Below are 12,570 nucleotides of genomic sequence, written 5' to 3'. Positions count from 1 at the left end.
GTGGTACATGGGATTTTGTGCCTGTTCCTAAGGGCAGAGTCTCACTACTTGCACACCTGTGGAACCAAACGAGGCTTTCTCTGGTCAACTTCTCTGTCCCCAAAGTTTCTGATAAGTACTAAGTAAAGGTCCCTGGGAAAGAACTCGTGGATGAGCACAGATTTCCCTTGTGTCTGAGACTCCCAGTTACTCTCAACTATCCTACTGGCCCTCACTTGATTTTTAAGAATTGAAAATTTTCACTAATGTCTTCTTCTTCACTTTTTACATGTTTAATTTTTTTAATTGTGGTAAAATACACATGACATTACATACACCATGTGAACCATTTTTAAGTGTACATTTCAGTGGCATCCAGTACCTTCACACCGTTGTGCAACCATCACCACCACCCATCTCCATTAGTCTTTTCACCTTTCAAAGCTGAAACTCTGTACCCATTAAACGATGACTCCCTATGCCGCCATACCCCACCCTCTTGCAACAACCATTTTACTTTCTGTCTCTATGAATCTGAGTCAGAGACACAGGGGAGAAGGCCATGAGATGATGGAGATGGAGACTGGTGGCGTGATGAGTCTATAAACCAACAAATGCCGGGGACTGCCAGCAAAACTAGAAGCTAAGAGAAAGGCAAGAAGCAGATTCTCCCATTCAGCCTCCAAAGCCTGAATGGCCATACCAACACCTTAACTTTAGACTTCTAGCATCTAGAACTGTGAGAGAATACATTTCTGTTGTTTAAGCTACCCAGTTTGTGGTAGTTTACGTAGCCTTAGGAAATGAAAACAGTATTTCTGTTTACCATATAGACATTGTTGAGATAATACACTCAAGGGTTTTGGTTTTCCTTTTCTCTTTCCAGTAATTCATGATCACTAAAGCAAGTTTCTGCATCCTGAATGGACGTCAGTCTAATGTGCCTGCAGGTACATTATCATTTATTCCCCTCTTCCAGTAGCAACAGATTATAGATTATGCTTTAGGACTATTGGTTCAAAATAGCCTATTCTTCCCCCAAACACACACTCTCTCTCTCTCTCTCTCTCTCTCTCTCTCTCTCTCTCTCTCTCTCTCTCTCTGTCCTTTCTAAATGAGGAGTCTTGAGGACAGTGACACAATGATGGAAAACAGCTAGAGCTGATCCATTCCAGCACTGGGATATTATCCTATCCAAGGTCTTGCTCTTCAGAATTTCCTTCAATTCCATGAACTCCTCCATAATCATCCAATGGATTCCTTTCTGCTTAATCTGAATATAATACACTTGTATGTAAGTCAGTGAAGGAACTCCGATAAGTTACAACATTGTAACTTTTAGTTTTGCTCTGTTTTGTTTTAAGATTTACCTCATTTGGACTTACCACTATTAGTAGGTTCCAGTGAAATTTCACCCTTACTCCATTCTCTTCCACAAAATAATCTAAATGATTAGCTCAGAGCTTTTCTATGTACAGTTATCTATAATGTATCTATTACTGTTTTTGCAAATCTCTGTGCTTCAGTCAGAAGAGGCAGTTGATGGAAAACTTTTAAAAAATGCATAGTTCCTAACTAAGCTACTAACAACCTTTTATTTTCAGTCCCATTAGACAGCAAAAATAATTTAAGAACTGCAATACCAAAGAAAACTTTACCTATAATGTTTAGGGACAAACATAATGTGTGCATGATACTAAAACACAAAACTCTTAATATATTGTATAATCAACATCTGTGCCTTAAAAGCTATGTTAAAATGATCTCTATGTATTTCTTAAAATTACAGAATATTTTTATCATGCCAGAATGGTAATTTTTTCTTCTTAGTTGTTCATTTCATATTTCAGATAATTAAAAACTGTATCTGAAACTGTATCTGACTTTATGCTTTCTCTGTTATACACCCACCAATGTGGCTGCTGATTTGAAATTTAAAAACATGCCGGCAAAGAGGTAAAAATCTCACTTCAATGATACTTCAGTTGTGTGAAAGAACACCTTTCAACTTCTTTGGTTTTCTTAAGAACTTAAGAACCTAAATAGATGTAACAGATAAGGAAAGTTTAGTTCATTTCTGTGGTTTTTAAGTTTTTAACTGCATTGTGCTAGAGTATCTCCCCCACCTCCCAGGTTGGAAACTACATATGGAAAAACCAATTGCTACGCTGACATACTTACCACAAGTAGACTACATTTGATAGTAGCCTGAAAGCTACTAACTTTAAAAATGCAGATATGTGATTTTATTTTCCCATTTTAAGACATTTTAAAATAAGGCACTTACATTTATTTATGTGACTAAACCACTGGATGAATGAAAACAGAAGAAAATATTTTTCACTCAAAGCCATTTATCATGGCTGTTAACACTCTTCTGCTTAATAAGTGATGTATGACATCCAGTGACTGTGATCTACGCAAACGGTGAAAAATAAATGAGAGGGAACATCCTTAGTGCGTGAATATATTAATTTAAAAAGTAAGATCACATTTTATCTTAGAAAATGAGTGCATTTAAGAGACTGTATTCAACAGCCCTATTGGATGATGTAGAATCTTTTTTTTTTTTTTTTTTTTTTTTTTTAATATACAAACATTTAACAAGTTAACCTTTCTGGAATTTTTTTTTAGTTGCCCATGTTTGTAGAGACTAAGACTTGTTTGTTGCATAAATCTTAGTAGCCTTCCTGTAAAGTGTAATTTGGTATGTAAATGCAGGACCAGAGGCTATTAAGGCAACCCAGGAACAAAGGAATAAATCACTGGATGTTAGATTAACAATTTATATGATGACAGCTTCTCCTGACTTTTATCAGAAAACAGTGATTCTACTACCTAGTATCTAGTAAGAAAAACATTAATTTGTTCCTTGAACAAACAGTTGTTTGTAGCAAAACATAAATTCTAATGTGTACCCAGCCAGTCTAATGATGTAGGTTGAAGGAAGAGAGCTAATGTGCACTGGTGTCATTAATCTTGAAAATTCAGATCAATCACTAGAAACACATATACAGTAATGGTACAGAAAGAATCCTCTAGACTTTAACTATGACCCAGATGAAATAAAACCATGATTCTGACATTTTTCTTTGGGGCCAAAAAGTAACAAAAATGCTGTGGTGGCTTCTTATTGTGCTAGCATACAATCAGCATACAAACAGCAATCCCTCAATTTTCTATGGGAAAACATACTTCCTCAACCAATATATTCCACCTTTCTGGCCACTATGACTGGTGGAGGGCTCTTGACCTGACCAGGGATATTTGCTAGAATTTCTAGGAAGAGCAGCTTCCTGTTTCCTCTGTAAAAAGCATCGGAAGAGACTGTCCTCTTCACTACGTTTGAACTTGGGAACAAGAAGCTCTGAAAGCTTCTGGCAGCCATCTTAGAACCCTGAAGAGTAAGCCTCTCAAGGACATACCCAAGACTTAGGAAGAGGAGGTAAGAAATTGCAAGAGAAACTGCAGTGCAACTGGTCACATGGTGTGAGCCCTGAATCAGGTCCCGGCTAGAGTCACACAGAGCTCCCGACTCCACTCACTCACACAGTCATTAATCATGTCTCTCTTTTTTCCCTCAAGAAACTTGAGATCAGGCTTTTTGATTCTTGAGAGTAAAACAGTTGGAACTAATTCAAGCATAAATGATCACTTGCAAGGGCACAGCTGAAGTGTGGTGGAATTAGCAGAGTACAAGGGCAAAGAGGGTGCCAGACATCATGCTAGCATCTTTCCTTGCTTATCTCACCGAATCATCACAGGAATTGATATGATTCTCAAAAAGTAGTAAGGTAGAAAGTAATTTGCCCAGTATTTTTGTAGTTAGTAACTGAGGAATAGAGATTTGAATAGAAACTTGTGTGGTGCTAAAGGGAATGTTCTTTCAAAGTTTCCATCTGTTCTGGTTTCCAACTTTAAGTCTTTCATAATTCCAATTGATCATATGCAGATCAGTCACCATAAATTACAAGTAAGAATACATACATTATTTATTTTACAATGAACAACACACAGCAGGTTTTCAGATTTTTATTGAATCTGAAATGCTTCAATAAACCATATTAGCAACACCACTGAACGGGTATAAAAACATCTATTAACTTAATAACAGACTTATCAACAAGGGCCAATCTTCAATTTTCTGATCATCAAAAAATATATCCTAGTTGAAAGACATGATGCATATGGTATTGTTTGTTTTTAGGTATCTTTACCTAAAGCTCTATTTATGTTCATCCCAATTAGGAAAAAATAAAAAGGCGCTAATCTTTTTGACAATTTAGGTCAATACCTGAATTGAACATAATTGAGACCCATCAGTTACCTTTTTTTGGCTCTAGAAGACCCAGAATCTAACAACTGAAAGGAGAAGTTCTTGAGCTAAATATAGGTTCTTGAGAATTTTTAAATAAATAGAAGAAACATGAATTTAACCAAGAAAATAAGCATGCTCATAAGAAGCAGAAGGTTTGGATGGAGATTTTGAAAACTGTAAACTAAGCTGAAATGATGCAGAGTGACTACTGACCTCGGGCAAATCACTTCATAATTATCTTCATTTTAAAGATGAAGAAATAAAGTTCCATAAAGTTAAGCTCATCTAAAGTCACAAGCTACTAGGCAGGAGTGCCAGATTTGACTGGAAAGCTCTTGATCCTCCCTAAATGTCTGTGCCTCTTTCCTTGTAAATGGGTGGTTAGTATTCTGGCTCATCAGTCAGTCTTTTCAAACACATCAGTTGATTGTCAAATCTGGTCAAAACACTGTTGCTCAAATCAAAATTGTGAAAATCAGGCTTCATAATCCAGAAGGCTGAGTTCAGTGTTTTGGTCAGTGGGGTCCCAGACCAAGGTCAAGCAACATGCATGTAATTCTGTAAAACAGACTACAGCCTGCACCTTTTACTGTGCCCCCAATGACAAACAGCATGTCTCTTTTACCTTCTTTAGGAGGATAGAGACAATTCTAAATCACAAAATTAGAAGGAACTTTATCAGCCATCTGATCCCAGGATTCAGATTCCAAACGACATCACATAATGAATATTCCAGAGACAGAAAAGACACACTATTTATAAAGAAGGCTGAAAGCCTGGGAAAATGTTCTAGGCTATTTGTTTCTTAAGATGAATAAGCATTTGTAAACAAAAGTAAAACCTTCCACAAACAAGGTTGCCTTTTTCCTGCATTGCTATTACTATCTTTAACAATTGTAAGATAAAATGAAATTGTAAAAAAGATATTCTCTTTGCCGTTGCTACAGCATAAGTTTCAAAATCTTGCTCTGTGTGTGTGTGTGTGGTTGCTCCTGAATTCAGCAAGAGCAACATAAGGTGTTTGATAAAATTCTCACATGACCCTCCTTCCAGCTGGGACAATAATTGACATGCCAGAGTAAGCAGAAAGTTTGTTTTTAGGTAAAAGGAGCTGCCATCTTATCAATATTTCCTTGTCCCCCAAATAAATATGGTTTCTCCAAGTAAGTATACTTTAAAGCACAGGTATTGCCTAGTACCCAAAATAACAAAAATGCTCAGGTCTGTAGTCTTTCTATTAATCTCCTCAAAATAGTGACACAGAATGCTTGGTCTTCGAGAGTGTGTGGTTAGAAGCTTTGCTGAAAACACCATTAAAACAGAACTGATTTGAAATTCTGCTTCCTCTAGCTACCAGGGCCAGCCAGCCCATTGTCTTCTACCACTGTGGCTATCAGAAGTGCAAAAGGGCACACATCCATTCAACAAGTATCTGCAGGGAAGGAAACCGCCTCTCCTTGCTCAGGTGTCAAACAAAATCAATAACCATTTGCTAAGGAAAGGAAAAGAGAGACAAGAACTGATCCCTTTTACCTCAAATTTCTCATTCCCTCCTTGTCTAGGCTGTATAGAAATCCATGAAACTCTTTTCCCCTTAATGATTGCTTCTGTCTTCTTCATCTCACCAATTGTGTTCTGAAGTCTTTTCAAGAATCAGGAAATATCTCTATAATTGCTCCAAATTCAATGAAAATGAATACCCATCTTATGTTTCTTTGTACAGACAGACTGAGAGATATATCTGGGTATTGCAAGTGTAAGAGTCCCAGTGTCTAAAACAGAACCTGCTACTGTTGAGTTTACAAATGCTTATGGAATTTACAAATCTGATTATCATTGGTTCAAATCATATTTATTGGGTTTTCACATAGTAAAATGACAGCTGCATTCTATCAATACCAGCATTGCTTACACTGAAGTCATGTTTTCCCCAGTTCTTTCACTATTCCCTTGGGAAAGATGAAGTCTCTCTAATAGCAAGAATATGCAATTGAACAAATCAATTCAGTAAATATACAAGCAGAGAAACTGAGGTTGCCTTTGTGAAAAACAAAGGCTATCCCCACTGCCTTTTTCCAAGACAGGCACAAATCCTCATTCCACCTAGAAGCAGAAAAGAGTTGTTTGTGTTTGTACCCACAGGAGAAAGGGCGGAGCGGGGTGGGGGGTTGCTGGGTTCCCCAGAGTCTTAGCAGGAGTATCAAGTCTGCTGCAACACAGACCCCTGAGGGACAGTCATAGGTAAGGGTGAATGGAATGGGTATTAGACCAAGAAAGGAAGTAAGCAACCCTAATGATGATACCTTCAGAATGAATTCTCAAACAAACCAATAACAAAAATGGGTGGAATGGTGGGACGGAAGAGGAGGTAGGAACAATGACCAAATTTTAGTTTCACTAGGCCTCATTGTGCTAATGACAAGGCTTTGACCTAATAAGTGCTCTGAGTTCCTGCATGCAGGGGATATTAGAACAGTCTTATTACATGCATCAGTGTAAGGTATTGTTCCTCCTTTCTAGTCAATGCATTGTGCTCCAGAATCAAAAGGCTTGATGCTTCTCAATACACTCCATGATGTCAATTTCAAATGGAAATTAAATACAGTATGAGAAAATTATACGACATTCTTACCTTTCTATGTAGATACCTATAAATACTAAGGTTTCCTTTTGGAATTTTTTGGGGGCTTCAAATAAATATTTGCCTAACATTTTTCTCTGATTGTTCAATCCCTCACTTGGTAAATAACTTACAAGTTGTAATTTTAATTAAATTCATTTTAACTAAAAATTAAGATTAACTCTTTTAAAAAGCAATTACCAAACAAGTTCAGTGAAATTAGTACAGCAGAATATTTTTGATTTGGTTTTATCAAACAATGTTTACTTAGTTCTCATGCACACATGCATATAATTCACCTTTTAGAAATTCTCAATATGTCTTAGGGTTTTTTGTTTTTTGTTTTTTAAAGGCTGAAAAGCAGTTCTGCCAAAAGGAAGCCTCTTTAATCTCCTTAAAACAAGTGTTTTTGAACGTGGGACCATTTTGCAAAGAAAGTCTCTTATAAACTACTCTTGATTTTCAAGGTGGACTTCCAATAGGAATATTTGAAAGTATCCTAAAAGGGGTTGCTTTTAATGTTAAGCACATCTTGTTGAAAATCAGGTTTCTCAAATTAAGCATTACTGACATTTGGGCTGGATAATTGCAGGAGGCTGTCCAGTTTATTGTAGAATGTTCGCAGCATCCCTGGCCTGGCCCACAAGACACGAGCAGCACCTCTCCCCCAAAGTTGTGACAACCAAAAATGTCTCCAGATATTGCCAGTATCCCCTAGCGGGGCAAAACTGCCCCCAGTGGAGAATCACTGCTCTAAGCCTATCAATAAGATCTATCCCTAAAGTGAGAGAAAGTTATTTCTCTTCTTTCACTTTGACTGACATCTGTTTCTCATTTTGCTTCCTCAAGCCATTTCACCACCTTTACTTTCTTCTTCTTCCTCTTCTTTTTTTTTCTTTGTAATGACTTTACCTTAGCGCAACAAAGAGATTCCATTGCCTATTTTCTAAAGCTTACCAGGATTTAGGGAACAATCCTCCAGAAAAAAAGTGTCCAGTTAGGCTTCCACTTAAGGACTAGGAACCAGCCCAAGGGTACAATCCTTTGTGTTTCAAATGCAGGAGGTGGGGAGTAAAAGATTCTCTCATCTCACATTAAAGTTAGCATTCTATAATGAAGCCTTTTCCTGCACACACTTATAAGAGCTACTCAGACCTACTCTCTGCTTTTATATGACACCCTAATCAATTTGGCCGATTTTCCCTCTTCCGTGACCCCCGAACAAAACAATACAGGCAGACATATCAGATGATGTTTTATTTGAACAGCATTCTGTGCAGAACAGAATTAATGGCTGAAATGATCATTTATTTTACCTTCACATGATTTATAAAAATGACTGAAAAAAATCATAGCCATAAAAGCCAATAATGACAGAAGTCTTTTTATTCAAATATCCCACCTTACTGATGTCCAGAATAATCAACATATTTCAAAGAGTATATGTCAAAAACATACCCTGTCACATTGAATAAGAGGACATGCCCTGGCCATTAGAACCGTGCTGTCCTCGCTCTTGTGTCCCTCCATGGGACAGACATCACCTTTTAAGACAACCGTGCCACTGTCTCCAACAGTTTTCCACAGAGTTCTTGTTTCTCTTCATCTGAATCTTTTCTGCGCAATTTGATGTCCTGAACTATTTCTGATAGTTGCACACAAGATCTCAGGGACTGGATCTTTTAGTTATGAGACCAGCCCTCTTAGATAGCAGACAGTAGGTACAGTGCTTGCTCTCTCTTCTTTTCATCCTTCCAGAGTTGCCTTCATCTTCATTTCCTGCATCTGGTAAAGTCTCTCTGAAAATGTGAAACCGACGGCAGAACATGGCAAGCTGGATGGAGAAGCCGACCACCCCTCCCCCACTCTCACCCCCCAACGCCGGGCCGGGCCGGGCAGGTCCTGTTTCGGATCCTGCACACTGTGGAAGCTTCTTGCTTCCCTGTTTTGGTGGGTGAAATCTTTGCTGTTCAAAAAGGCGTTTTTGCATAGAGATTTTAGGACGTGTTTATTCTAGTAACCTAGTGTTTTCTTTTTTCACTATATTTACATGTCGGGAACTCCAGGGAGGCCTCCGCCAGAGATTCCCTTAAATGCTGGTCTCTCTTCCTGCTTCTCCGCCCCGTGGCCTTTTGGAGGCATGGTGCTTCCCTGTCTTCCCTGTCCGCGGGCAACAATCACAGCATCACCTGCAAGGGGCAGCAGAGTGAATCGCGGACCCCCGGAGTGACGCCTTGGAGATGAACCCTTTGAATTTGGGAACCCCTCTGACGGCCGGGACTCCCAGGATTCCCTTCCATAGAGGGAGTCCACGGTGGTCGCAGCCGGCGGCTCAGTCCTCCTTAGAGTGCCGAATCAGAGAAGACCCGCATCAGGTTTGGGATGTAAGGGGAGAGGGAGAGGTTAGAGAGGTATCATTGGATAAGCAAAGAATGCTACTCTGGGAAAAGGAGGCAGAAAAGACGTAGGGAAGCATGTTCCCCTTAATCCCTTCCCCGTGCCGCCCGTGGATCCCTGATCTTCTTGTCATGGAGACAGGCTGCAGCCACACACACGACCCCGGGCCGGAAACATGCACAAGCGCGCGCACACACACGCACACACACGCCCCGCCGCGAGTTGCACGCTGCAGACTTCTGCCTGACTTCCTGGCCAAAAACACCGCACCTCTGGGGCCAGACCGTGAATTCCTGTGGTCTAGAACTGACACCACTCCCCCTACCCCACCCTACTCCTGCAACACACACATTCAGACCCTACACTGCACCCTGAGCATGCCAGGAACCACTTAAGGGAAGCCCGAGCAGCTCTCCCCTATAAACGACTACCTTCCCCACTGCCTGATGTCTATTTAAATCTCCTACAAGCTCGCCTACAGCGAGCCGAGGTGCATCTAAGCCAGGTAGTAGACGGAGGAGGAGCCTGGGGTGAAAGTGAACCTCAGAGAACAGTACTAAATCACTATTCAAGGGGCGGCACGGGGAAGCCTCCAACCCTCTCCTGAACCTTTCAGGCCCTACCAGCAGCCCAGTTCCAACGCCCGATCCTGCACAGCTCCCTTCCTCTTCACTCGAATCCCTCAGCGATTTTCCAGCCGGCCCTTCCAGGCCACTTTCTACATCCATCCTCTCCCCAGCCAGTTCCCAACATGTGGCCTCGAGTACTCTAGCCAGAGACAGATTCCAGGCTGACTCCATCATGATGTGCCCCCTAACCTTGTACTGACTGCCCAAATTATCCGAGTCCTCCGGAGCCCACTGTCCCTTTCACCGGCGTCCTTTGCTCTCGTTCAAATCCGCTTTCCACGCGCCCCACTTTACACCCATCCTCCTGCCGCTCTGGTCAAGACACGTTTGCTCTCCACTCTGCGCCCCCAACACTGTACTCTCACGCTGCTCCCACCCTATCCCCCGGTGACACCCCCACTTTCCTTCTCCGGCTGTCCCCTGGCCAGGCTCCCGCGCCCCAAGTCCAGCCTCCCCGCCCGGTCCCCTCCCTCGCCGCACGGTCTTTCCTTCTTCCCAAGTCTGCCCTCTGGGCCCCCGCTGGAGCTAGTTCTGCCCTCCTGCTCTGCCCGTCGTCCCCGCTCGAACATCCCAATGGCCACCAGGTTTCAAAGTGGCTCGGACAGGCACCAGACACAGGGGACAGAGGCCAGCCGGCTCTCCCGGGCGCCAGCCGCTCCTCCCGCTATCCCTCCTGGACTCCCCCGGGCTCCAAGACCTCGCCCCACCACCCAGCAGCCTCACAAACTTACTTGCGGGTCGCCAGGAGGGGGCTGCGGTGAGCGGCGGCGGGCCCAGCGGCGGCGAGTGCGCCCCTCTCGGCGGGGCTGGGCGGCGCGGCGCCGGCGCTGCGCTCCTGCGGCCGCGAGGTGAATGGGCTCAGCCTGACGCAGCCCAGCTCTGCCCCCGCTGCCGCCGGCGCCGTCGAGCGCTTGCAGACATGCTCAGTTTCCGGACCTGCCCGCGTGGAAGCTACCAAGAGCCGGCAGCGGCGGGGGAGACCGAGAGGAGCCGCGGGGCGCCGCGAGCCGGAGGCTACCACGCCGGGGGCGGGGGGAGCCACGCACCGCTAAAAATAGCTCCTGCGGAAGCCGCGAGGACTTAGCGCGAACCCCTACGCGAGCGCGGCCCCTCTGACTCGGGTTCGGGGTTTTGCACTCGTTACCGCGGCGGGGACCGGAGCTCGGATCCCCACCCGAGTGGAGACTGCACCTCCAGTGCTGGCGCCCACTAGAATAGCCCGGACTAAGCCAGAGCTGCCCCGATTTCGGGGTCCGCCTATCGGGCAACTCTAATACTAGGTTCTCCCTAGAGAAGCAGAGGAAAGTTTTGTTAAAGCGATAAAAAAGCTTCTGCGTTGCAAGGAAATTTATTCAGATTTACGGAGGAAAAAAATGTTTTTCAGATGCTTTGGTTGCTGGGAAAAACAAGGAGGAAAGGAAGGCGAAGTCCGACAGCCTAGAGAGGGACCCAAGGCCGCTTGGAGCGGGCTGAAGAGGGCTCTGCAAAGAGCTTCTAAAATTCAGAATTCTTTGCAAGGCGTTTGTGACTTCTCATTCCGCAGTATTTTGCATAATTTGTTGACACCCAACCCTGACCTTGGAGATTTTCTTGTTCCTGTCACCTGAACTGTAATTTACTTTCTCCACATGCTGCCTTCACTCCTTCCCCCTACAACCCGGTTTTAAATTGCAAAACGAAAAGGGTGCAAACTCTGGATGGGTAGATTCCGAGACCTGAACTGGAACCTGGCTGTTCTGTAACCTTGAGGAAAGGAGTTGGTCCTGTTGCCGAGTTCGGGATGTATCCCAGATCTCCTGTGCATCCAGCAAACACTTTAAGCGTAGGAGCCTTTCAGCCACCTCACCTACAAATTAGGTATTTCCCGCTATTAGTGTTCACTATATTCTACCTTAATTTCTGATCATTTATTATTTTTTAAAATTCTGTCCTTTAAAGTGAGAGGTACAAATATTTCCTGGGTCAAATTTCAGTCTCCTTTCACTCACCTCTCACAGCCACCAAATGAAAGAATCATTATTATTCCCATTTGACAGACAGGGATGTTGAAATTTAGCGACAGGTGCTTATCTCTTGCCTGGAGTAAAGAGTCGTGAACCTAGGGTCGGCCAGACTAGAAACTTTCATGGTTTCCGCATAACCTATTTCCCTGAATCAATAGCTTTACCTGAGATAAGGGCTCAGGAAAATTAGATACTAATTCTCAGTGGCGTGGCGTGTCAACAATAAGCCGATTGATAAGCCGATTGCAGGTTTTGTTCCCCATTATTTTCCCCTAATTTCTTTACGAGCATTCGCAGCTTAAATTTTCTGTTATATTGTAAGTGATAACGTTTCATTTTTATTCAATCAGAAAGAATTTACTGAGAATCTTCGACAAGCAATGTACAGACTAGGTATGTATTTTAAATTTAGTTCAGACTCTGTGATAAAGCTACTTTGTTTTGGCAGTATTATAAATTAGGTAGACTTTGCTAACCCTACTAAATAACGTACATGTATTTTTTCATAGAACTGTAGTGGAATTTGTCTATTTGTGTCAAGATGTCCTCTCTCCTAAGATATCTGCACCCTTCCATCCCCACTTGCAATTTAGTGCCATGTGCACCCCAAAATAAGTAATCAAT

At 42.5% G+C, this 12,570-nt stretch overlaps 1 protein-coding gene across 5 annotated transcripts in view; it reads right to left on the bottom strand.

Annotated features, from left to right (window-relative positions):
• The window catches only part of OXR1 (oxidation resistance 1), a 506,009-nt gene extending 495,113 nt beyond the window's left edge, over positions 1–10,896 (bottom strand). For all 5 annotated transcript variants that reach the window (XM_030938264.1, XM_030938267.1, XM_030938266.1 and 2 more), the window contains exon 1: positions 10,675–10,896. The gene's annotated coding sequence lies outside the window, so the exon portion shown is untranslated. The remainder of the gene's footprint in view (positions 1–10,674) is intronic.
• Positions 10,897–12,570: the final 1,674 nt, after the last annotated feature.

This window comes from Rhinopithecus roxellana, chromosome 9, assembly GCF_007565055.1.
Source record: "Rhinopithecus roxellana isolate Shanxi Qingling chromosome 9, ASM756505v1, whole genome shotgun sequence".
Classification (NCBI taxonomy): domain Eukaryota; kingdom Metazoa; phylum Chordata; class Mammalia; order Primates; family Cercopithecidae; genus Rhinopithecus; species Rhinopithecus roxellana.
This window is presented reverse-complemented; position numbering and strand designations above follow the sequence as displayed.